The sequence below is a fragment of the Pinus tabuliformis genome, chromosome 8, assembly GCF_031772625.1.
Source record: "Pinus tabuliformis cultivar Carrire ecotype Pingquan chromosome 8, CPIR1, whole genome shotgun sequence".
Taxonomy (NCBI): domain Eukaryota; kingdom Viridiplantae; phylum Streptophyta; class Pinopsida; order Pinales; family Pinaceae; genus Pinus; species Pinus tabuliformis.
In genome coordinates this window covers 560,484,607-560,510,974 of record NC_142294.1, presented here as the reverse complement: position 1 = coordinate 560,510,974, position 26,368 = coordinate 560,484,607, and the positions used below count along the sequence as shown (strand labels likewise).

At 39.4% G+C, this 26,368-nt stretch overlaps 1 long non-coding RNA gene and 1 pseudogene across 1 annotated transcript; one reads left to right on the top strand and one right to left on the bottom strand.

Annotated features, from left to right (window-relative positions):
- Positions 1–2,521: 2,521 nt before the first annotated feature.
- LOC149236699 (uncharacterized) lies at positions 2,522–3,300 on the top strand. Its single transcript, XR_016268428.1, has 3 exons — positions 2,522–2,656; positions 2,801–2,923; positions 3,075–3,300. It is a non-coding gene; the product is annotated as an uncharacterized LOC149236699 (long non-coding RNA).
- Positions 3,301–5,065: 1,765 nt separating this feature from the next.
- LOC149236698 (LEAF RUST 10 DISEASE-RESISTANCE LOCUS RECEPTOR-LIKE PROTEIN KINASE-like 1.4 pseudogene) lies at positions 5,066–6,175 on the bottom strand (annotated as a pseudogene).
- Positions 6,176–26,368: the final 20,193 nt, after the last annotated feature.

The following is a 26,368-nucleotide window of genomic DNA, read 5'->3' as shown; positions in this document are numbered from 1 at the left end:
ATGCTAAATTTGCTTGACATGCAGGCTAGACTGAGGAAGAACACAAAAGTTGCTAATTCAAAACCTTTTTTGTAGCCTCCAGGAAGGAAATCTCATTCAGATTTTGTCCTCTAGGAAATGTGTTGGATGGCTAATTATTTCATGCAGTGGCAATGCTTTTCTGGTTTCTGTATTGATTTTTTGACTTTGTTTATAGCCAAATGTAAATACCTTCACAGTATTGTGTAAATAACAACATTATTTATGTTTGTGATATATTACTATCTGTCTGCCTTTGTTCTATGCAGCAAAGGATTTGGAAGACGGTTGCAGCTACTCAAGTAAGTCGTTGGGTAGCTCAAGAGACAGGTCATGGAGACTTTTTTTGGATGAAGGACCTGTACCAGAAGCAAACAAAATTTTTTCATGCAATTGCAACTGCTGTCATGAAGTTTTGGCATGAAGTGGAGACACTCTCATGCAGGGGTGATGTCTCCTTTGCAGCAGGGTAGTAGTCCACTGGTGTCACAAAAGGAACCAAATGGTGATAAATGTTTCTTTTATAATTTCTTAATTAAATATGAATTAAATATGAAGGGGGCAACATAAATCAGTTATAATTTTTTTTAATTGATGGTGACACCAACGTAAATCGTCTTTGCCCACTGGTTTAAAGGGCTTTGGAGAAGTCAAAGATACAGAGGTTGAGATACATGACTCAAGCAGAACTCAAGTAGCAGTGATTTTGTTTGTATACCATTTTTTATGGTCCCAAAGCTTTTTTTTTAACGGTGTTGTTCTCTTCACTGATCCACTAGAGAAATGATTACCATGAAATCAGGTAGGAGTTTTTTGTTCGTGAAGAACGGAGGCGGGAAATGGAATCACTGGAGAAGGTCTCATCTCTTATTCATTTCCCTTGAATTTACAATCCATGTTTAGTGAGGGTTCTTTGCTTTGCTGTAGCTTACATCTTGTTTTATTCTTTTCAAGGAGGAAATTTTCCGGATTTCAAATTTGGAGAGACGAACTCTATTGGTTTTCTGTCTCCATCACCAATGGATCCACTGGCTGAGTAGTACATAACAAGTTTTTTTCAGGCTTATTACCTGCTCAGTTTTCTTTTTATTGTCTCTACGAATTTGCAAAATCTCTGCTTTTGTGATGGAGCACAACCAATACTTAGTTACATAAACTCTTATGGTAGCCAATAAACCATTCAATGATACTTTGCAGTGAATCAAAAGGTAGCTTTGCTTTGAATGCCTTACCAATTGGAGATTTTGCCGAAAGCAATAGAAGACCTGGGACTTTTCTTGGCAACGAATTAAACACAGCAGGCAATTTTGCTGGTGATACAGAAGTCATGGATGCTGAAAGAATCACATCATGTTGTGATGGGAAAGGACATGTTGCACAGGAAAGCAGGCATCACAGCTGGATGGAAGTCGGATTCAAACACATTTAAAGGAATCAAAATACTCAGGGGGTGTATGCATGGGAGTTAAAGGCTATATGCAAGAAGAAATAGTCATGAATCAAACATTATACTGGACACTCCTCAATAAAGGATAATGTTAAAGTTATTATTAGTAATAGATCTCCAAATTTGCCCACTGGTCTAAAAGGCCTTGGAGAAGTCAAAAGACACAGAGGTTGAGACGCATGTAGACAAAAATTGTAATATTTCATCCACCAATATTTCAAAGTCCACGCCCTTCAATAAGAATGGAATGCGAGAAGCACTTATTCATGAAAACCATTCGGGAACTGATTTGGGTGGGCTACAGAGGCAGGACACTCATAGGGATGCTACAATATATCCACAATGAAGGAAATCATATTGGCATTAAGGTTGATATAATTTCTAACAATATCCAAAGCCATGAACATCCTAAAGAGGTCAATGTGGCTCAAGACGCAGTTCCAAGAAATGTTGCAGCATCGATGGTGGTTAGTGAAGAGACATATCAAACTTCATGCCAAGAAAATGATAAAGTGGGTATAGATAAATTTTTCCAGAATGCTGTTGTATTGGAACCAAGTCTGAATAGGAGGTATGATGGTTGCATAATTGAAGATGAGAATAATGTACATGTTGAACATGACAATAGTCAACATCGTTCATTCACAACTGCAGTTGATGTTGGGAAACTGAACATATCAGGAACTAATTCATCTCATACACATGAGAAACGTGACTTTAATGAATGTGCCTGTGAGAAACATTCAATGTTTGAGAGGTTACCAGAAAGTACAAGTTTGGACAATATAAAGGAAACATCTTCATCAAATTATAAGGATTTGCATACGAGGAGCAGAGCCAATTCTATGTATGAAGATAAACTTTTAGGGGTCACTGATTTTAAGATAAAGATTGAAGAAGGATTACCTGCTAGCACCGAAGATCACAAATATTTAGGATGTAAAAGGAAAGAAAATTCCTCTTTTGTACTAGAAAAGGAGGTTGAGAGTCAAGCGGTTGGCATATCTAGTTCATAAAAAATGTCTATGCTTCCACAATCAAAAGTTACCATATTATCTGGTATTGTGAGTAGTAAATAGTAAATACCCAGGAGTTGCTCTTCCTTTGGAAATGGAGAAGAATTCAAATTTATCGGCTGCAACAAAAAGAGCACATGAAGATATCATTTTGGAAGAGGCCAAATTGATCAAAGTAAATATGGAGGTTTATGGTTAAATGCTTTCAAACTTTTTAATAGATATTTAATATATTCATTCTATAGGAGACTACTCTATCTCAGCATTGTTAGCTATGTCGTGAAATATTGTTTTAATGCCAAATTTGCTTGACATGCAGGCTAGACTGAGAAAGAACACAGAATCTGCTAATTCAAAACCTTTTCTGGAGCCTCCACTAAGGAAATCTCATTAGGATTTTGTCATTGAGGAAACGTCTTGGATGGCTAATGATTTCATGCAGGTTCATGCAGTGGCAATGATTTTCTACTTTCTGTATTGATTTTTTGACTTTGTTTATAACCAAACGTAAATACCTTCACAGTATTGTGTAAATAACAACATTATTTATGTTTGTGTTATATTACTTATATGTCTGCCTTTGTTCTATGCAGGAAAGGCTTTGGAATACCGCTGTAGCTGCTGAATTAGGTCGTTGGATAGCCTAAGGGACAGGTCATGGAGACTTTTTTTTGGACAAAGGCCCTGTACAAGAAGCAAAGAAAAAATGCTCATGCAATTGCAGCTGTTGTCATGAACACTTTCACTGCTGTCACAAAAGGAACCAAATGGTGATAACTCTGTTCTGGATTGCATTATTCACTGAACTTTAGTGCAGGATCACATATATGACTAAAGTTTTATCAATTATTTTATCCAGCTTTTGTTCAATTTAAATGTATGAAAAGGAAATCAAGATTGCAAACTTGACTGAACTTTTATGTAATTCACAAATTTTTTTCTATTAGCTTTTCTGCAACGAAAGGCACAAAAGGGAAATGAAGTAGGGTAGAGAAATAAATGTTGCTTTTATAATTTCTTAATTAAATATGAAGGGGCAGACATAAATCAGTTATATTTTTTTTTCAATTGACGGTGACACCTAATATGAACTTTTTCATCTAATTATAGGTTAAAAATATTGAGTTTTTAATGCTACCAAAACTTTTACTGGACATGAGAAATAAGCATTTCTCTATTCATAACGCATACAAGGAAAATAATTCATTTACAATTGGGATTACATAACTTACTGCAACAGCGTTGGACATTTCTAAGAAACAAGCATTGCTCTATGCATAACGCATACAAGGAAAATAATTCGTTTACAATTGGGCTCACAGAACTTACTGCAACGGCCTAGTTATTCATGCATTGATGTTGAATTGAAGTTGAATTGGGCCTTTTATTCCTGATTTAGTAGGTCACTACTTGGACCGTTCAGAAGTGATTTTTTGAAGTATGACTATTAACAGTTTAACCATATTACTGAACATTCACAAAGAAACCTTACTGTTTAGCATTAATATTTTCCAACTGCATGAAAAATAAAATCCTAAATTCCCAGAGTTTCATAACAGTGATCTATGTATTTTTGTCAAACTGTATGTAGCTTTCACACTAATGATCAAAAGACCTTTTGGGCCACCCCACAGACTGGGTAGTGATAGCTAAGGATGAAATCTGATCCTAGTGGGAGCTTAAGAGAGCCTGTAAAGAGAAAAGGAAAATCAGAAATCTGTGTGTGCCTATAATACTTTACTTGATATAACACATAAACACGAGGATTTGGAAGATGGTTGCAGCTGCTCAAGTAAGTCATTCGGTAGCTCAAGAGACAGGTCATGGAGATATTTTTTGGACAAAGGACCTATACCAGAAGCAAACAAAAAATTCTCATGCAGTTGCTGCTGCTGTCATGAAGTTTTGGCATGAAGTGGAGACACTCTCATGCAGGGGTGATGTCTCCTTTGCAGCAGGGTAGTAGTCCACTAGTGTCACAAAAGGAACCAAATGGTGATAAATGTTTCTTTTATAATTTCTTAATTAAATATGAAAGGGGCGACATAAATCAGTTATAATTTTTTTTAATTGATGGTGACACCAACGTAAATGGTCTTTGCCCACTGGTTTAAAGGGCCTTGGAGAAGTCAAAGATACAGAGGTTGAGATACATGACTCAAGCAGAGCTCAGGTAGCAGTGATTGCAAACTTGACCGAACTTTTATGTAAATACAAACAAATGTTATTTATATTATAACATTGGGAGGCTCCATATTTCTTTCCTACAAAAATTTCCTCAAACATCCTATAATATGAAACAGGTTTGGTTCAATTTCTAATATACCCAATTATTCAAATCTCATTATTCTCTGCTCTACCTTAATAGCATGCGGTTTATGCCTCCCTGCCATTATACAGTCCAGCTAGCCGGGAATGTTAATTAGCTGTGGTCTTTTTACATCCTGGGTTAAGGTCAGAAAGCCAGATTCTAGAGCAAATCTGAAAACTGCAAATTAAACACTATGCATACGAAGTTCCAAGGGAGAAATTATGCACTGCTTGGGAGTAAAGCTTCTGGTGCGCCAAATCTGAAAACTGCAAATTAAACACTATGCATACGAAGTTCCAAGGGAGACATTATGCACTGCTTGGGAGTGAAGCTTCTGGTGCGCCACGTGTCTTCAACAGAGGTGGGAGATATTGGCGCTGTGCTCAGCTGTTTGATGTTGGAAAGGTATCCTTCCTCTTGTTCACCTGGACCATTTGAACTGCCAACACACAAATGTCTGATTTCCTCAAACTCAGTAACAACTTGCTCCATGTGTGGTCTGTCATCTCTTTCTGACGCCAGGCATCTGAACGCTAATTCGGAAATGGCACATACCATGGCCTTCGCCTCATGGTTCTTTTCGATATTGAGTTGCGGATCCACAAGCTCATGCAAAGCCCCTTCTTGAATATTAGCTATTGCCATGGTAGCAAGGTTGATTTCCCTGGTCTTCCGATTGGTGTCCACTGCTAATCTGGCAGAAATGATCTCCGCCAAAACGACCCCGAAGCTGTACACATCAGATTTCTCTGTCAGCTGATAGCACTGATAATACACTGGATCAAGGTAGCTTGGTGTGCCCTGTGGAGAGGTGGTGACATGTGAGGCATCTACAGGCACAAGTCTGCAAAGCCCAAAATCAGCCACTTTGGCAATAAAATTTTCTCCCAAGAGAATGTTTGAGGATTTCACATCTCTGTGCAATATAGGCGGATGAACACTGTGAAGAAAAGCCAAGACCTGTGCAGTTTGAACAGCAATATTAAAGCGAGTATTCCATGGTAATCCCTTGGGGTCTTTGCGATCGCCATGAAGATGATCAGCTAGGGTTCCGTTTGGGGCAAATTCGTATACGAGCAGCAGCTGTGGGCTGTGTGCAGGGGTGCAGCCATAAAGCCGGACAATGTGTGGATGATTCAAAGTCGAAAAAATCTTAACCTCATTGATGAACTGATCGAACTGATCGACCCTCCTGGAGTTATCATGAGAAAGTCTCTTTACCGCCACAGTTCTTCCGTCGCTAAGCTTACCCAGATAGACCGACCCGAGCCCTCCAACCCCAATTTCGTTCTCCTCGTGGAAGCAATTTGTTGACTGGCGAAGTGCTTCGTAAGAGAATATTGGCAAATGGCCTGTCTCGCGCCCAAGCACACACGCTTCCATGTCCTTTCTCTCATATTTGCAAAAATTCCTAGAACTTTTTCTTTTTTTCAAACAATACCCTAATAACAGTACCGCTATTGCTACCAAAGCAATTCCTCCAGTGGAGCAACCTGTGCTGACACGAGCAGATAGATATGAATGTGATCCTTTGTCCAACGCCGAAGAAAATAATGAAAAGAAAATACAAATTCAGTACTAAATCACCGTGGAGATACCGAATACTAGGAAGAATTATATTTACCTATTACAATAGCGGGCCTGTTTTTATGACCTGCAGCGCGGTCATAACAACTATTATGAGTAAAAGCAAAATCGATAGTTTTTGGAAAGAGGGGGAATACTTGACAATATAGGGAAACACATACACATATGTCCATGGGTTCAAGAGTGCAGAATGGAGGGAGAATTTAAAACATTTTTATAGATTGTGATAATTTAAGCATTGGGTCTCGTAATCGAATTGGGAGAAGGGGTTTAGGAAAAGTAGCAATGCTATTGGTGGGCATATCTTTGTATGCGAGGTGCCATCGGGACAATAGCAAATAAATGTTTTAGTTGGTTCTGAAATGTTATAACCACATCTCCCGCCACTGTTCATACAAGCACCACAGCTTCGGTTTCTCTTCGTGAGCAGTGATTTTGTTTGTATACCATTTTTATAGTCCCAAAGCTTTCTTCTAACGATGTTATTCTATTCACTGATCCACTAGAGAAATGATTACCATGAAATCAGGAAGGAGTTTTTTGTTCGTGAAGAACGGAGGCGGGAGATGGAATCACTGGAGAAGGTCTCATCTCTTATTCATTTCCCTTGAATTTACAGTCCATGCTTAGTGAGGGTTATTTGCTTTGCTGTAGCTTACATCTTGTTTTATTCTTTTCAAGAGGAAAATTTTCGGATCTCAAATTTGGAGAGACGAACTCTATTGGTTTTCTGTCTCCATCACCAATGGATCCACCGGCTGAGTAGTGCCTAACAAGGTTTTCTTCAGGCTTATCACCTCCTTAGCTTTGTTTTTATTGTCTCTACGAATTTGCAAAATCTCTGCTTTTGTGATGGAGCACAACCAATACTTAGTTACATAAACTCTTATGGTAGCCAATAAACCATTCAATGATACTTTGCAGTGAATCAAAAGGTAGCTTTTCTTTGAATGCCTTACCAATTCGAGATTTTGCCGAAAGCAATAGAAGACCTGGGACTTTTCTTGGCAACTAATTAAACACATCAGGCAATTTTGTTGGTGATACAGAAGTCGTGGATGATGAAAGAATCACATCATGTTGTGATGGGAAAGGACATGTTGCACAGGAAAGCAGACATCACAGCTGGATGGAAGTCGGATTCAAACACATGTAAAAGAATCAAAATACTCAGGGGGGTGTACGCATGGGAGCTAAAGGCTATATGCAAGAAGAAATAGGCATAAATCAAATCGTTATACTGGACACTCCTCAATAAAGGATAATGTTAAAGTCATTATTAGTGATAGATCTCCAAATTTTACCACTGGTTTAAAAGGCCTTGGAGAAGTCAAAGATACAGAGGTTGAGATACATGCAGACAAAAATTGTAATATTTCATCAACCAATATTTCAAAGTCCACGCCCTTCAATAAGAATGGAATGCGAGAAGCACTTATGCATGAAAACCATTTGAGAACTGATTTGGGTGGGCTACAGAGGCAGGACACTCATAGGGATGCTACCATATATCCACAATGAAGGAAATCATATTGGCATTAAGGTTGATATAAGTTCTGACAATATCCAAAGCCATCAGCATCCTAAAGAGGTCAATGTGGCTCAAGACGCAGTTCCAAGAAATGTTGCAGCATCGATGGTGGTTAGTGAAGAGACATATCAAACATCATGCCAAGAAAATGATAAAGTGGGTATAGATAAATTTGTCCAGAATTCTATTGTATTGGAACCAAGTCTGAATAGGAGGTATGATGGTTGATTGAAGATGAGGAGAATGTACATGTTGAACAGGAAAATAGTCAACATCGTTCATCCACAACTGCAGTTGATGTTGGAAAACTAAACATATCAGGAAATAATTCATCTCATACACATGAGAAACCTGACTTTAATGAATGTGCCTGTAAGAAACATTCAATGTCTGAGAGCCTCTAATTCAAAACCTTTTCTGGAGCCTCCATGAAGGAAATTTCATTGGGATTTTGTTCTTGAGGAAACATCTTGGATGGCTAATGATTTCATGCAGGTTCATGCAATGGCAATGATTTTGTGCTTTCTCTATTGATTTTTTGACTTTGTTTATAGCCAAATGTAGTACCTTCACAGTGTTGTGCAAATAACAACATTATTTATGTTTGTGTTATATTACTTTATATGTCTGCCTTTGTTCTATGCAGGAAAGGCTTTGGAATACCGCTGTAGCTTCTGAATTAAGTCGTTGGTAGCTTAAGGGACAGGTCATGGAAACTTTTTTTGGACAAAGGACCTGTACTAGAAGCAAAGAAAAAACAGTTGTTGTCATGAAGTTTTGGCATGAAGTAGAGACACTTCCACTGGTGTCACAAAAGGAACCAAATGGTGATAACTCTGTTCTGGATTGCATTATTCACTGAACTTTAGTGCAGGATCACAAAAGTTTTATCAATTATTTTATCCAGCTTTTGTTCAATCTAAATGTATGAAAAGGAAATCAAGATTGCAAACTTGACTGAACTTTTATGTAATTCACAATTTTTTTTCTATTAGCTTTTCTTCAATGAAAGGCATGAAAGGGAAATGAAGTAGGGTAGAGAAATAAATGTTGCTTTTATAATTTCTTAATTAAATATGAAGGGGCAGACATAAATCAGTTATATTTTTTTTTAAATTGATGGTGACACTTAATATGAACATTTTCATCTAATTATAGGTCAAAAATATTGAGATTTTAATGCTACCAAAACTTTCACTGGACATGAGAAATAAGCATTTCTCTATGCATAACGCATACAAGGAAAATAATTCGTTTACAATTGGGCTTACATAACTTACTGCAACAGCGTTGGACATTTCTGAGAAATAAGCATTGCTCTATGCATAACACATATAGGGAAAATAATTGGTTTAGATTTGGGCTTACGTAACTTACTGCAACAGTGTAGTTATTCATGCATTGATGTTGAATTGAATTTGAATTGGGCCTTTTATTCCTGATTTAGTAGGTCACTACTTGGACCGTTCAGAAGTGATTTTTTGAAGTATGACTATTAATAGTTTAACCATATTACTGAACATTCACTAAGAAACCTTTCCAACTGCATAAAAAATAAAATCCTAAATTCCCAGAGTTTGATAACAGTAATTTACGTATCTTTGTCAAACTGTATGTAGCTTTCACACTAATGATCAAAAGACCTTTTGGGCCACCCCACAGACTGGGTAGTGATAGCTAAGGATGAAATCTGATCCTGGTGGGAACTTAAGAGAGCCTGTAAAGGGAAAAGGAAAATCAGAAATATGTGTGTGCCTATAATACCTTACTTGATATAACACACAAACACGATTGCAAGTTTTCTGCGTGGTGAGAATGATCAGCATGCTACACCGTCTTTTGGTACAAATTTGGTAAAATTTCCTCAAATATATGTAAGAATGATGTCATTGAGAATATTACAAACTGCAAATTCGGTATTCATGCATGATATGCAGAGGTAAGACTGTACTCTGAAGCTGAAAACCCACTTACCTGACCAAGAAGTAGCTCAACCAAGACACAACTCAACCCATGGACCAGATATCAATAGCAGAAGTATACTCAGTGGCTCCAAATATAAGCTCAGGAGCTCTATAATAAATGGAGAAAATGTATGATATATTTGCTTCACAATATAAGCTCAGGAGCTCTATAATAAATGGAGAAAATGTATGATATATTTGCTTCACCTTTTACCTTATCAGAAGAGTATTAGCATATACATATATACATACATACAGAGAAATGAAGTTCTACATTAAATAGACTCATGAATCAAACCTTAAATCCCAGGTCCCCTTAAAACATAACATAAAAATAAAAACTAATAAAGAAACAAAATTGCATAAAATTTTGACTTTTTCTTCTACGCAATTATTTATTATGCCATTGCCTTACGGCGTTTCCTTTGCAACATGTGGTGCAAATGCTAGTATAGTTTCCTTTGAGAATACATCAATGTTTATAAGCTACCTTAACATCTTCTTCATTGTTGGTGGTGATTCTCAATCTTTTAAAATATTTGTTTTATATCTTAGAGTCATAGATGACTGCTTGCATTCGACTATCTCTAAGAATGTCTTTTGTTTACTAAATTGATGATGAGATCCTTACCAAGAAGGGCCAATTTTACAGATAATTTTTTTAATGTGAATTATAATATATAAAAAAATTATCGTAATAATATTATTGCTATTTCCAACACTCAAAATGCATTTTTAGATATATTTATCTTGATAGTTTCAATGGTAAAAAATATAAATCTAAAATTGAATATGATAATATTGGAAATGATGGAAATAATGAAGAGATTTCTAATTACATACATGGATGGGTTGTATAACCAAAAAGATCCATATTAAGTCTACATATATCATGCACTAAGAAGGATCGAATCTCTAGAGGTGAAAACATTTTTTAGAGTGCAAAACTTGAGTAAATTTTCGCTCCTTAGGGGTTTTGATCCTTGTTAGTGCATGACATATCTAGAGTTTAGAAGAATCTACATTAGCCCTAGTCACCAATGACCATGTAAAAAGTTTATATCATCACTGTGTGTGTGTTTGTGATGTCTAATAACATACATGGATGGTTTATATAACCAACATAGATCCATATTAAGTCTACATATATCATGCACTAAGAAGGATCGAATCTCTCAAGATGCAAACATCTTTCAGAGTGAAAAACTTGAGTAAATTTTTGTTCCTTAGGGGTTTTCATCCCTATTAGTGCATGATATATCTAGAGTTTATAGGGATCTCTGCTAGCCCTAGTCACCAATGACCATATCAAAAGTTTATATCATCATGTGTGTGTGTATGTGTGTGTGTGTTCACGCGTGTGTGTGCGTGTGTGTGCATACATGCGTGCATGTGTGTTAGATGAATTCAATAATTTGAAATTTATTAATATCACTTTTAATTTAGAGAGTATTATAAGTGAAGACACTTCAAAATTTACATGGGAATTAAGATAAAAAAATGATTAAGTAACAATGTTCAATAAGTAAGAAGGTGAATAGTAAGAAATAAAAAGTGTTCCTATCATAAATAAAAAATAGATTACACGGTGACTAACCCGGGTGGATATTGGTGGCCACCCACCTATCCCACCTAGACATCCAGTTAGTTTGATTTGTTTCCTTATTTATTTAAGCATTTACTCTTTTTAACATTTTTTGGGGTCTTGAACTTCCAGAGCAGTTTTGACCCCCTAAACGACATTTTTTTGAGGTCCATAGCAGGCCCACGTTGTAGTCAAGGGCCTATGGAAAAACCGGTAGTACTTGAAGAGAACGTTCCACCAAGATATATTATGCGTCAAACATAGATAATATGACCAAGTTATTACCTCGGGAAGTTAACTGCCCAACTAACCCCAATGGGGCCCACAAACTCTTGGCGTTACATCTCTTGGGGTTAGGGTTTTTGTTGTTTAGGTTTTTCTAATGTCTTACAATAATAAGTAGTCCCTTGAGCCTCATCGCAACACAATTCAGAGGCATGTAGCGGCCACATCTCTTCTTAGAGATAAATGACCATCACTCGAGCTAGTCTTATTTCTATTTTATTTGTAAGCATATTTTAGTATTTGATATTAATAAAATGAAGTGTTATTTCTACTACATATTTGTGTTTATGGGTATATCTATAATTTGTTGCATTCCTATTAATTTTGTATCAGTGGTATCAGAGTTGTCTTGTCATTCTCTGTTTTTCTTTGCATGTCCTGAACGAGGTCGAGATATAAGGAGTTAAGGCTTGAATTGGTTGAGCCTTTGCAAGAATGACCTTGCTAATCCCCATAGCCTCCCATTGTGGTGTTGATGGTGCTGGACCCGCCAACATTCAGGAGATAGCCCTAGTATGAAGTCCCAACTAGATCTCACACCTTTTGGTGTGGAAGTCCCATCTGGTATGATGTCCCGGTTTCCATTATCCTAAAGATTTGCCTCAACTCTTGATTTTTCATCACAAGAGAGTGGTTTGCATTGTCTTCGAGAAGTGAGGTTCACATGCTTGGTGATTGCTAGTGTTACTTGTGTTAATGGTTCTTTCACTATAGAGGGAGAGGGTGGGAGTGAGTCCCAAGTTGGTTGGGAGGAAGCCCCAACTCTATTAGGAACACACAACACAACAGGACATGCACAACTTCTGAAAGAACAGTCCACACAGATGCAACAGTCACAACACGCAAGGTAATATAACACATACAACACTCAGTGGATGAGTCTGGATGAGTGCAATGGTTTTTATAGCAAGTTTTCTGTGAAAGGTCTGTGTGATGTTTGGGGAGGTAACCAACATGGGAAAGACAACATTAACAACATATACAACACATTTTCATTAACATATATGTATTACAACAATTGAATGAGTTCAAGTGTTAAACATAGGTTAAATCAACATGCACTACAAATGTTCAAGATTAGTCTTACAACATTTACAATACATGTGTGAAAATGCACTGGCTTATTAGCAAGCTTATGAATTAAGAGAAAGTTCTAATACACATCGTTACACCATACATCACTAACCCCATTGGCTGGGTGTTGGAGCCACTACTTACTCCTCAAATAAAAGATTATAGACTCTTGAGGCTATGTGGGAGGAGTTGAGGTGAAAAGTTCTTTGCATGTACAAATGAGGGGGTATTTATAGCCAAGGGTAAACTTGACCCTTGTGGTTATTCAACTACCCTCATGATTGTTTGACTTCTATGACTCTTCAAATTTACATGACTCTTCATACAACAAGTGGGTATCTTAGACTTCCACGTTACATTACATTGATTGGCAGTGTGGCCCATAGTAGAGATGTTGTTGACATGACTCATGGCATGACTCGACATGACAGTGCTAGTACATACATGCTGCTGCTATTGTGCATGTCAAGTTGTAGTGCTGCTGGGTGATGGATGTCCTCATGGTGTGTCACAGCTTCACCTCCGCATGGCAAAGTGCGCGGAGTCCTCGATGGTCATTGGTTCGCTTGATGTTGCATTCACACATTTCTCCTTACTTGTATGTTGGTAAGTTTGACAGGTTCGTCTGTTCATGAAAGGTGCATGTTCGTATATCCATGAACATACCTTTTCATTATCACTCGTTCGCGAGCACATATCTTTGCATGCATCACTTTTTTTCTGCTGATGAACTTTTCCTTCTGCATGTGCTCCCTTTTTTCATCCATCCATCATCGCAACATGTTTTTTTGTGTACTTGTATCTGTAGTCACCCATGATGAGATGACATCAAATCTGAAAACATCCTAGTCTACCATGATGCATGATCGTTTAAGATGCAGATGATCGGGAGAGGTGACAAGGTTACAAGGTGAGATGTAGGCTCCATGCACTACTGATGAAAATTGTACAGGAGTCACTGAGTGATGAAGATGGAAAATTCGGATTGACAACGACTGTCTGCTAGGTCTGGCTCAGCTGGAGGATAAAACTACACATTTTTTTGGAGGAACAGTCTGGGCTGTGGGAAAGCTGGGTAGGCCAAATTTGAACAATTTTCGGAATGAGCAGGTAGAGGGATCTTGGAAGCCAAAACTTTGCAGTTCTTGGTGGGAATTGGTATTTGGCTGATAGTACACTTGCAATAAAAACTACATAATTCCTGAGGGGAACTAGTAGTCAACTGCTAGGTCACTGGCAACAAAAATTGCACAATTCCTGGAGGGCACTGGTAGTCAGCCGATGGCGTGAAAATCTATGCTGATGCTGGGAGGTTGGCCTATTGATCACCTTTGCGTAGTTTTTGAGTTGAGCGAGCTACTGGGAAACAAAGGGTTTGCTCATGAAAACTGCACAATTTTCTTGGCGAGTAGTAGGTCGAATTTCGGGAGGCCTGGCTGAAAAACTACGCAATTTTCTGAGGGAGACAGGGACGGGAAGTAGGTGTCTATATAACCTTTCTACACAGTTTTTCCAATCAGCATATTGAGAAAGGTCTCCAACCTCTGCACAATTTTTTAGGGGAGTCAATCTCGGGGTGGTTGTCGGGTCAAGCTCTTCGGTTGACTAGGATGAAGGCTGATTGATTTTCTTGCGGATAACACAACTTGAAAAGGATTTCTTGGTGCTTTTGTGCTATTCTGGGTGACAATCAATCAAGTCAATGGTGGGCTAATGGTTCACTGTCAAAGGGGAGTTCGGTTGTCAAAACTTCAGCAAAATGACTAAGTGTGTGAATAAGTGGAAGATGCATATGTGATCTTGCAAACACACACTTACATGACTTGACAATGAGATGACTCAAACCATCTAGACACATGCTCAACATGACTGAACAATGGTGTGAGTGACAAGCACGACTCTTGTGATTGATCATTGGTCGACCATGATGAAGCTTGTGCGACAGTGTGTGTGTAACTTTATGTAAGTGCAACAGATGTTTCCAAAGCAAACACAAGATGTACACATGAAGTGAAGGCCTTGAGCATGACCAAAACATGGTCATAAGCATGACATTGACATCAACATACAAAATTTGTCAGTGGAATGATCAATCAAGGTGGGTGCGAGGATTCAGATGAGCTCACAGAGTTAACCCGAGTGTGTGCAATCATTAAGTGAAACTTTCAAGGAAGGCTCTGAAATTGGGTGCAGGTAAAAATTTTGGAGGGTGGTTATAGCCGCTATAACACTTGGTGACACAATGGTAGAACTCTAGCTTCCTTGTTTTGGTTCGTTGATAGCATAGGGCCTTGGTCTTTGGAGGAATATTGAATCATTGTCTGGGTTACTTCAACTTCCTCACTTACCCTATGAACATACATGGTTCACCGTTTGCTAACTCAGGTAAACATAATCAAAAGTTCAACTTGATCACAATGTTTCGAATTCGGGAAGGGTAGTTTAGGTCATGAGTTGAATATCTTCATAGTATAAGTTTTCATATTTGGTGTTTCTCCACTACCAGCAGGCCTGGATAGTACCCCAATGGAGTCACGTAGGAACACATGTATTGCTCCACTACTAGTGAGCCTGGTTAGTACCCTAGTGGAGTTGCATGCTTCAGCTCTCTGCGTGGGAAGCCTTTCTCTTCTTTCACCTTTATATTTTTTCAAGAGGACTGTCCATAGGCACTTGTTTATTTTTGGGGTAGAAGAGGGATCCTGACTTAGTGGGAGAAGAAGAGTTTTTTCCTTCAGAGAACCATGTAAGTCCTCTGACATAGGTTTTCTCATTTAGATTTTTCCCTTCTCCATTTCTACTAGTTGGATGAGCTTGAAAACATAGAGTAGAAGGCTGAATATAGTCATGGGGCTTCCTAGTGTGTATATAGGTTCATGGTTGGACCAAAACTTCCCTTGCAGATGGTTCGTATTTTTTGTCAGGACTTAATTGACTGAAGGTTATAACCAAGTATAGAAGACAGACAAAAGAGTGGCCAAGTGCTGTAGTGTCACAAGTCTCTTCAAATTTCAGTGACATACTCTATTCAAAAGCTAGAACGTAGTATTTAGCAGCACTTATTTACAGAAACAAAAATAGTACGATGTCAAGAAAACGAAACAAATGTAAAAAAAAATAGTAAGCAGAAAAAACAAAATAAAAACAAAGATAGTAAGCAAAGCAAACAAGATGAAGAAAACAAGCAATAAGCAGACTATGTACATGGCACGGGGCACAACCCAACCTACTGGAAGTAATGCTTGAGATCTTGGCTGTTGAAATGAAGGTTTTCAATCTTCCCGTCAAGTGATTGTAGATGGTACATGTGTGGGCCAAGCTTCTCTTGGACTGTGTACAGACCAATTGACAGGGATTGGAACTTTGTATGTTTTCCTTTGTCTTCATGGGACCTATCCCATTTCAAAACCAAGTCACCAACACCAAATTTAGCTTTCCCTGCGTACTTCTTATCAAACCATCTCTTGATATAGTTTTGGTGGAGTGTGAATTTTTCTTTTGCTTTCCTACTTTCTTCCTGAAGCTTATGGAGAGCATCCATCCTACGTTGAACTAGATGGCAAGGCTTTCCTTGGGATTGTTGGGAAAGTTGAAGTGTAGGAAAGTAGATATTGGGTGGAAGGATGGATTCTTTAACATAGACTAGGAAGTACGGTGAATTATTCAGAGAGGGCTTGGCTATCACATGGTCATACCATAATGCATTCATCAGGGAAGTATGCTAGTTGTGCTGCTCAAAGAAAACAATATTTTTGATTATGTGGATGAGGTTTTTATTCGTCGAATCTGCGAGACTGTTTTCTTGAGTGTAATAGTTAGATGAATATTTTAGCACAATACCATTATGTAATGCAAAATCATAGAGTTTAAAATATGAAAATTACATTGCATTATAAAAAACAAGTGATACCGGAACACCAAAGTGTGAGATGATGTTATGCTAGAGGAAGCCAATGACCTCCTTGTCATTCACTTGTTTCAGAGGAACTACTTCTATCCACTGTGTGAAGTAATCACTTGTTGTTAGAATGTATCGGTGTTGCTTTGAAAAATGTGGGAAGATTTCCCCAATGATGTCAAGGCCCCACTGTTGGAATGGTTCAGTCACTGCAATAGGGTGCAGTGGGGCTTCTAATCTTCGTGTTCTGCATTGTGCCACTGACAGACTAGTCACTTGCAGGCATAAGCATGTGCATCCTTGAATAATATGGGCCAGTAGAAATTGACTCGCATAACTTTGTGTGTAGTTGTGTTTCCCGCAAAGTGATCCCCAACGAGTTTGTCATGTAGATCTTGAAGTACCTTCTCTAATTCATGTGCCTCCGGGCACCTAAGAAAAACTTCATTACTGTGCTTTCTGTAAATAACTTCATGCAGTGACTGATATGCTAAGGCTTCGAGGTGCAATTCCCTCTTCTGTTTGATGGAAAAGTGAGGGGGTACGGTGTCATGCTGAAGGTACTACCACAGATCTGCATACCAAGATGTTCTGTCTTTAGTGGGTGTTGCTTACCTTATATCATACATCTCAATTTCCTGCTCCCAGCTGACGAGCTCTTCTTCACCCTTCGATGTGTGTATTGATTCAGCTGCAACTTTGCAAATCCCATGTCCTTTCATGTGAATTGGATTGATTTCAAGATCATACTCTTGCAAGCCTGTCATCTAGTTCACACTTCTTTCACCGAGTTCTTTTTGTAAAAGCAACGTGCAGACTGCTAGGTGATGGGTGAAGACCATGCAGTGGTTCTTCAGCAAGTAGGGCCTGAAGTGTTTCACCACCTTGTAAACTGCATATGCTTGTTTATCAGTGGTGGGGAGTTGAGTTCTTGTCCTGCATGCTTGCACTCATGAAGGAGATTGGGTGTTCAACATTTGTTTCATCCTTCTGAGTGAGTACTGCAGTAAGAAAATTATCGGAGGTGAAGTTTTTGAGCAGGAAATGTTTCTTGAAGTCTGGGTTGTAGAGGGCAGGCGCTTCTGCAATGGCTTTCATGATCTGGGTGAATGTATACTTTTCCCTCTTACCCCAGCTGTAGAATGTATCTTTCTTGGTCATGTCCTACATGGGCTTGACTATTTGCGCATAATCTAAGATGAACTTCCAGAGGAAGTTTATATTGCCCAAGAAGGAATGCATAGCTTTCTTGTTGGCTGGATGGGGGATCTGTGTAATATTCGAGACCTGGTTTGGATCCACCTTGATCACGCTTTTTGCAACAATGTGTCTAAGGAGGTTCTCCTCTGACACTGCGAATATGGAATTTTTGGGATTCAAGGAAATCCCATATCTCCGACGTCGATAATTTTTTTTCTTCAGATGGCGTATGTGGCCCTCTCGTCTTCTTGAGAAAATAGTCACATCATTGAGGTATACCACTATTCTCTGTCTGATGAGTCCGTGAAAAGTGATATCCATGGCATGCTGAAAGGTTGCGCCTACATTTACAAGCCCAAACGACATTCATCTGTAAGCGAACATACCCCACTTGGTATGAAAAGTAGTCTTAAGTCTGTCAGGTTTTGCTACTAGAACCTGATTGTATCCTGAGAAACTGTTGAGAAGAGAAAACATATATGGCCAACATAATGTTCGCAGAATGTGGTCCATAAATGGCATGGGGTAGCTGTATTTATCCGAGGCATGGTTCACATTTGAGAAATCAACACAAAAGCATATTTCCCCAGACTTCTTACATACAGGACAAGGTTTGAAACCCATGTGGAATGAAAAAATTTGTATCTGATCCGTGGATCCAAAATCTTGGTGAGATCTTTCTGTATGAGGGGTTCAAGTGACGGATGTACTTTTGTCAGCTTCTGATGATATTGCTTGACCCCTTCTTTGAGCGGAATGATGTGTTGGATGATCCACTTTTCATAAGTTTTTGGATCATCATACGTCCACACGATCACATCTCAGTATTGCTTGAACAAGAAAAGAAAGGCTTGCTTCTCTTGTTGTGTTCAACATGTCCCAAGATTAACGAACTTCAGATCTTGTTCTATTCCCAGGTTTATCAGTTTGTGCATCATGGTGGAACTGTGGGTCTTGCTGTTCCTTGACCCCCAAATTTTTTTGTGGAAGTCATAAATATTTTCCAATGTTGCAACACCTTTAGTGATAAGGTGGCCTTTCCTGTTACCAGCTTTTGCTCACACAGAGTGGTCGTGCTTATCATCATCTATCACTGCATCCTTGAATATGTTAGCGTTAGCCATGAAATTCATTATATGTTGATCATCATTAAACACACGTAAATTAGTTATGTTGTCTGGGATAGATTTCTTGTACAAAATTTAAATATTAAGTCTATCCCTTGTCAGTGACATTCTTGAAGCTGCAATTGCCAGAGCATTGTAAACTACATTATGTAGACGTGGTACATCAATGATGTTAAATGATCAGAAGTTAGAGATTAGCCTCCATACCTCATTTTGGTAACTTTTGAGATGCGGTGACAAATAGTGAATGGTGTTACATACCTACCATACCAATATCTCTGAATCACCTACCACTTTGAGCGCGACCACGTTGAGGCTGATGGATTTTTGCAAGCCTAACACGAGTGCTTCATACTCAACAACGTTTTTCATGCACTCAAACTCCAAGCGACTTGAAACCAAATGCTTCCTATTGTAAGGGCCGATCAAGACACAGTTGGCTCCTCAGCCTCTTACATCTTTATCTGTCAAAGTACATGGTCTATAACTTGTCTGTACACAAACTGTTCGATGTGCTAGTACTGCTGCTACTACTGTTGCTACTCCTATTGCTACTACTAGTACAATGTACTGTACATGATCCATTACCATCAGTTGGGCATGGAAGGAGTCCCAACAGTGTGTCTATTGGGGTTGGAGCTAGCCATGCAGGATAACACCCCAATGTTGTTTCCAAGAGGTAGTTGCCAAACATGAGTTCTTTGAAGGCGAATGGTTCATTCTCGCTGTTAAGGGGAATGACATTGTTCTTCATATACCTCTCAGACAATACCTAGATTTGGTTGCATTTTCCCTTCTATGGAAGCCACATGTGGGACCAGTCTATAGCAAAATATTTGTCCAGCTTGCTAGACTAGTCTTTGTTGAGTAGTAGACTGTATGCTTCCGGTATGTTCACAACAACTATGTTGATGCATTGGTGGAATCGATCGTCATGAGATAGTTGGATGATCACGTCTCGTAGTTCACTAATGGCTGGTATCAATGTTTTATAAAGCTGGATGATTTGCACATATGTATCGCTCCATTGTGCATTGATATTTTTTGCAATGGAGAGTGGCATGATGTTGGCTACCATGCCGCAATAAACCAAGCAATTCTAGACATTGTAGTTAAAAATTTCAAGTGATAGTAGGAATGGAGGGCAACTTGAGTTTCCTTCTTCCATCTGGAGTGTGTTCGGAATAGTAGAACGTGATCCGGGACGCGTGCTTGGTCCCTTGTTGTAGAGGCTATGCTTTCCATTGTTGTCTGTCCAAATGCACATAGCAGGATGTCTCACTGACTATGGATCTTAGCTAAATCGAAAAAAGTGATGTTCATTCAAGTTTTATCCATGTCATCTACAATGTTGTATTCCATATCTGGTAAAATCACCAAGGTTTCTGGGGTAGAACAGATGTTTGTGTTGTCCAGCAGAGTGTTCTGTAGTTTGTTGCTTATGGAGGTACTCTTGTCCGCCACTGTCTTCCCGAACTTGTTCTGTGTTTTCTACTTTGGGGCGACTGGTGGGTTAGCCTTCCTCATCAGCAGTATCATCTTTTCTTGTACTTCCCCAAGTGTAGGGGGAGCCCCTTTACTCTTAATATTGTAATGGTTAGTTTGCTTTTGGGGTTGCTTCTTGGTGTTCATCTTCAGCATTGCTTGCAAGAACTGATATTGGTTCACCACATGCCCAGAACTTGATGCTTCATTAGGTGAAATACCTTCGTCATTATATCTATCATCAGCTTCTCCTGCACACTACTCTCTACATCGAATGTATGACTATATACCAACTTTGCGACTCGCTTCCAATCCGAAAAAATGTTCTCAGGGTGATGTTCTTCGTGGAACCAATAGAACTTGGGATCTACGGATTGTTTGACATTAAACACATAGCTCTACGTAGTTTTTGGATGGCATCAGTTACTGCCTAATGAGCTACTTCCCTATCTCTGTATGGGCAGATGGTTGTTTGAGGTGTCTTTTTTCCGTTGTTTGAGCTCGGACACTTCCATTCTCAAGTTCTTGACGAGGCGAGTGAGAGTTTCAATATCATTTTCTTCCTTGTCTCTACCCTTCCTCATCATTTCTTGGCACTTTTTGCTCATGTATTTGGAGTCCCTTGCTGGTTCATCATCCTTGATGACTCCAATTGTGTGTAGGTATTTCTCAACAACAATAGCCTCTTCATAGCTTTCCAAAAGTGTTGGTTTTGCAATGCGCTTGACGAATTGTGCAATGTTGGTCGACAGTGTGGATGTGTAGTAATCAACAACGATGGAGTCATGAGGTTTGGTGTCCGCTGCAAATTTGTTCAATATGTGTGTAAACCTCTTATCGAAGTCTTTTAATTTTTCTTTTCCCTCCATCTTCAAGCTTCCCAATTCTTTAAGTAGCATGGCTAGGGTCTTTTCATCAACAAACTTTTAAAGTACCATGCGTTTGAATGCACCTCAGTTATGTACGAAGTTTAGTGGAAGGTTGTGATACCATGCATCTGCGCGACCGTCTAAGGTACATGGAAATAATCTACATGCTATGTCGTCATACCATATGTCAAGGGTCTGCAGTTGTAGGTAGAAGTTATCCAAATGGTCTTCTGCCTTCACCGTGTTGTTAGAGTTGAACTTGGTGTTCATTCTCTCTGCTTGATTCGACATCTTGTGCAAGACACTCAGGAGAGAAAATGGTCCTTGAGTAATCCATTCCAGATTTGGGTCAGCCATCTCTTCTTCTTCTTTATCCTCCTCTTCTCTTTCAGAATTTGATGATTCCGTCTCTGAGTCCATTGGTTCGTCTTCACCTCTACCTCCTACGCTACCTTCCCCTTCACCTTGTCTACTAGAGTCTAATCCCAAGATCACAAGTGTGTATCATTCACCTTGCCAGAAGACCGGAGGTTCCTCTCCATATTTAATAGCTTCTACCAGACCTTCAAGTGTGGCAAGGACTTCTTCATTCGTTGATGATACAACAACCCCTGTAGGAGCGACTTTTAGCTTTCTTGATGTGTATGAAATATGTTGTATGCATGGGATCAGTTTGACTGCTTTTGTGAATTGGTGAGTGATGGGATGGACAAAACAAAGGTGATTATATGGAATTTTGTGTTCAGTCCTGGGAGGTGAGAAGTAACCAACTGCAGATTCACGTGTAGGTGAGAGGGAGTGCAAGTTACTGCATTGACCAAATGGTTAATGAGTGAGTGTGAGAGGACGTTTAGCCAATTCCAATTGGCTACCCTCCTTCTAGTGCTAGAAATGTTGAGCCAACGTTTAGGCGATCACCCTGGTATGAATTCTCAACTATACCTCACACTGTTTGGTGTGGGAGGAACATCTGGTATGATGGCCCAGTTTCCATTATGTTAAAGATTTGCCTCAACTCTTGCTTGTTAGCACAGGAGAGGTGCGCTTTGTCTTCGAGAAGTGAGGTTCATGTGCCTGGTGATTGCTAGCGTCACTTGTGTCAATGGTTCTTTCACTATAGAGGGAGAGGGTGGGAGTGAGTTGCAAGTTGGTTGGGAGGAAGCCCCAACTCTCTTAGGAATGCACAACACAACAGGACATGCACAACTTCCAGAAGAATAGTCCACACGCATGCACCAGTCACAACACATAAGGTGAGATAACACGTACAACAATCAGTGAATAAGTCCATGTGAGTGCAATGGTTGTTATAACAAGTTTTATGTGAAAGGTCTGTCTGATGTCTGTGGAGGTAACCAACACGAGCGAGACAACGTTAAAAGAATATACAACACATTTTCATTAACATATATGTATTACAATAAGTGAATGAGTTCAAGTGTTAAACACAAGTTAAAGTAACATGCCTTAAAAATGTTCAAGATTAGTCTTACAATAGTTACAATACATGTGTGAAAATGTGTTGGCCTGTTAGCAGGCTCCTGAATTAAGCAAAAGTTCCAAGATAAATCATTACACTATACATCACTAAACTCATAGGCAGGGCATTGGAACCACTACTTACTCCTTAGAGAAAATATTGCAGACTCTCGAGTCTATGGGGGAGGAGCTGAGGTCAAACATCCTTTGCATGTACAAATGAGTGGGTATTTATAGCCAAGGGTGAACTTGACCCTTGTGGCTGTTCGAATACCATCATGATTGTTTGAATTCTATGACTCTTCGACTTTACATGACACTTCATACAACAAGTGGGTCTCTTGGACTTCCAAATTACATTACATTGATTGACAGTGTGTCCCATAGTAGAGATGTGGATGACATGACTCATGACATGATTCGACAGGACAATGCTGGTACATTCATGATGCTGCTAGTGTGCATGTTGAGTTACAGTGTCGTTGGGTGATGGATGTCCTCATGTTGTGTCACAGCTTCACCTCCGCATGGCAAAGTGTGTATAGTCTTCGATGGTCATTGGTTCACTTGATGTTGCATTCACACATTTCTCCTTACTTGTATGTTGGTAAGCTTGACATGTTCATCCGTTCGTGAAAGGTGCATGTTCATCCATCCGTCTGTTCGTGAACATATCTTTACATGATCATCCGTTCGTGAGCACATCTCTTTGCATGCATTGTCTATTTGTCTATTGGTGAACCTATCCTTCTACATGTGATCCATCTTTTCATCCTGTTTGTCATTGCTGAATGTTTTTTCGTGTACCTATATCTGCAGTCACTCATGATGAGATGACGTCAAATCCAAAAACCTCCTAGTCTACCATGATGCATGACCATTTCAGATGCAGGTGAGTAAGAAAGGTGACAAGGTTATGAGGTGGGATGGAGGTTGTAGGCAGTGCTGATGAGAATTGCGTAGAAGTCACTAATTGATGAAGATGGATAATATGGATTGACATTGATTGTTCGCAGGGTTTGGCTTAGCTGGAGGACAAAACTGCGCAGTTTTTGGGAGGAACAATCTGGGCCGCGGGAAGGTTGGGCAAGCCAAATCTATGAAAATTTCAGAAAGAGTGGGTAGCAAGATCTTGGAAGCCAAAAATGTGCAATTCCTGGAGAGAACTGACAGTTGGCTTTCAGGACACTAGCAACAAAAACTGCGGAATTCTTGAGGGGAACTAGGAGTCAGCTGCTGGGTCACTAGCGACAGAAACTGCAGAATTCCTGGAGGGAATTGGGAGTCAGCTGATGGGAGCTGCTGGAGGGAAAAACTTAACTCATGTTAGGAGGCTATCCCATTGATCACCTCTACACAGTTTCTAATTTGAGAGGATTCTTGGGGAATAGAGGGAGTTCTCATGAAAATTACGCATTTTTCTTGGTGAGCAGCCGATCAACTGTCGAGAGATCTGGCTAGAAAAATGCACAATTTTCCGAGGGAGACAGGGACAGGCATTGAGTGTTTGTCCGGCCTATCTGTGTAATTTTACCAATCAACGGAGTGGGAAAGTTCAGCAACCTCTATGCAATTTTTGAGGGCAGTAAGTCCCGGGGTGGATGTCAGATCAAACTCTTCGGTTGAGCAGCATGAAGGCTGATTGATTTTCTTGCGGACATTATAGCTTGAAAAGGCTAGCTTGGTGCTTATGCGCTGTTCTAGGTGACATTCGTTCGAGTCGATGGCAGGCTGATGGTTTGGTTGTCAAAGGGGAGTCTAGTCGTCAGAAATTCAGCAAAATGACTAAGTGTGTGAACGAGTAAAAGATGCATATGTGATATTTCAAAAACATACTTACATGACTTAATGATGAGATGAATCAAAACATCTAGACACACATGCTCAACATGACTGAATGACGGTGTGAGCGACAAGTGTGACACTTGTGATTGATTGTTGGTTGACTGCGACGACACTTGCACGACAGTGTATGTGACTTCGTGTGTTAGTGCGATAGATGTTTCCATAGCGAATACAACATGTACACATGAAGCGAAGACCTTGAGCATGACCATAACATGGTGGCAAGCATGACATTGACATCAACATGAATTTTTTTTCAGTGGAATGATCAAGTAATGTGGGTGTGAGGATTCACACGAGCTCACGGAGTGAACCCAAGTGTGTGCAATCATTAAGTGAAACTCTTAAGGGAGGCTCCAAAATTGGGTGCAGGCCAAAATTTTGGAGCGTGGTTGTAGCCACTACAATAGGTGGAAGAGAAGAAAGACCATGGTGTAGGAGATCCTATCAAAATCACGCTCGAAGAAGCCCTCGAGTGATCAAGGAATGTGATGATAAATAACTTTTCCTAAATCCTTCAGTGGCTACCCAAGGGAAATTAATCTACTTCCAACAGCTACTCGGAAAGTGCCACACCCTTTAAGACACAATTTAACTTTGAAATTCCCATATTTGAGGGTTAGATAGATGCGGACATCGTAGATAAATGGTTAAATATGCTAGAAGGATATTCTTTTGTTCATGATTTTTCCAACTGGGAAGATTACTTTTGCTCATCTCAAAGCTGCCCCCCACATTAAGGGCTGGTGGGAAACCTACTACGGGAAAAAGGATGAAAGTACACCCTCATTATTTTTCATTACACACACTTGGGATTTGTTTTGGGACATCATCAAGGAGCAGTACTAGTCTATTAGGAGCTATGAGGATAAATACATTAAGTGGGCCACACTGCGATAGGGAAGGGACCAAGATAGGCCGGAGTTTGCCATTTTTTTCATACCCTTCACACAAAGTTAGGTATCAAGGATTCTAAGAAACATTTGGTACTCAAGTACTACGACTGCCTACATAGGTACATCAAGGTTGAGATGGAGTTCCTGGACATCTCCTCGCTTCGCACAATATACTGATACAATGTTAAGATTGAGTAGGCGCTTAAAGAAAAAAAGTGAGACTTTAGATCTGTGAATTTTGTTGGACACCTAATCCTCAATGGGTTAGTGTGGAAGCCGAATAGACAAAAGGAGTCTAAGAGACCTTGGGATGTGGAACCCAACAGTCACAATATGTACTATAAATGTATATCACTTGTTAATAAAGATGTATTCTCATGTTTTATCTTTAAAATTATGTTGCTACCCATGTGTGTTTAACATGGTATCAGAGCTGGTACGTTCATAACCCACTCAATATTGTGTGAGCCATTTTTTGTTGTGGCCTATGTAAATCTGTTCTTATTTGTTTCAATGAAGTTTGTAGGTTTGTGTCTTTTTGAGCTTTTGTCAAGACAGAGTTAACATTTCTCAACCCTGCCATTCCTTTGTCACCTGCATACCTATATTAAGAATGCAAAGGGTGAGCTCATTCATGGTGCGTTATGTTGTTCTGCATACTCGTCCGACCGCATTAGGCGTTACTCTGCGAAACCTAACTTTTGCTCAGAGCTATTTGTTGCATTCTCAACCTGACTTCTAAAAACACTCC